This window comes from Macrobrachium rosenbergii, chromosome 25, assembly GCF_040412425.1.
Source record: "Macrobrachium rosenbergii isolate ZJJX-2024 chromosome 25, ASM4041242v1, whole genome shotgun sequence".
Classification (NCBI taxonomy): domain Eukaryota; kingdom Metazoa; phylum Arthropoda; class Malacostraca; order Decapoda; family Palaemonidae; genus Macrobrachium; species Macrobrachium rosenbergii.
The window spans coordinates 20,121,536-20,122,935 of NC_089765.1; positions in this window are offsets into that span (position 1 = coordinate 20,121,536).

Below are 1,400 nucleotides of genomic sequence, written 5' to 3' on the forward strand. Positions count from 1 at the left end.
TATTATTATTATTATTATTTTATTATTATTATTATTATTATTCAGAATATAAACCCCTATTCATATCTGAATTTCCCTAAAGGGGGCCATTATTATTATTATTATTATTATTATTATTAATATCATCCTTATTATAATTATAATAATATTATTATTATTATTATATTATTCAGAAGATAAACCCTAATTCATAATGGAACAAGGCTAAGGGGCCACTATTATTATTTACGAGTAATAATATTATTATTATTATTATTATTAATAAATTATTAATTGGCAATAATTCAGAATATAAACCCCATTCATTTGTAGAACAAACCTAAAAACGCCATTTATTATTATTATCATTATTATTATTATTATTATTATTATTATTATTATTATTATTATTATTATTTCTTTGCTTATAAATATTATTATTCAGAGAGATAAACCCTATTCATTTGGAAAAAGCATTTTTGTCCTTATTATTATTATTCCCCATTATTATTATTATTATTATTATTATTAAAATTAAAATTATATTCAGAATTTAAACCTCTATTCAAATGGAACAAGCCTATATTTTTATTATTCATAGTCACACATATTATTATTATTATTATTATTTTTATTATTATTATAATGTGAAGGATAATTATTATTATGATTATTATTCAGAAGAGTTTCCTATTCATATGGAACAAGCCTACAGGGTGACTTGAAGTTCAAGCCACCCAAAACTTTTTGTTCATTTGAGAGAAGTTACAGAGGATAACAGGAAGTGCAATAACAGGATATCCAGTTATTAGAAGAATAAGAAAATATAACTAAGTTATTAATATTCAGGGTGAATCCCTTTTAGGGTAGTACTCTATCAAAAGTGCATTTGTTTATATATATATATCTGTCAACATCTCCAAAGCCTTGTGGCGTTAAGAGGCCTTTGTGAAATTCCGCCACTCATGTAATTTACTGTACTTTGATCTCCTTCATTCTTCAAGTTTCCTCTGATCTCCATTTTCCCTTCAGAAGTTTCTCTTCCAATATATCTGGATCTTTTTCATCTCTTCTGGTTCCCAAAGGATCCCAGCTGACACTATCTACGTACTATTTTCGCCGAAATGATAATAGTCACCAGGCCAGGGTTACTATAAACCATTTTATAAACGGCCCCTTCAAGGTAACCAATTATAATCAAAGCAAAAAATTTTCTCAGCACAAACATAAACAGGGTAAAGAATATGACTCGAGTTAAGGTAGTATTTTTTAGATAACCAGAAAGTGAAAAAAACAGCAAATACACCAAATTGTAAAGACAAAAGTAACAGAATAACTGTGAATAACAATGATGTAAACCAAATATATTGTACATACATGAATGTGCTTCAAATGTATTCTACGTGTATGAATATATTTCT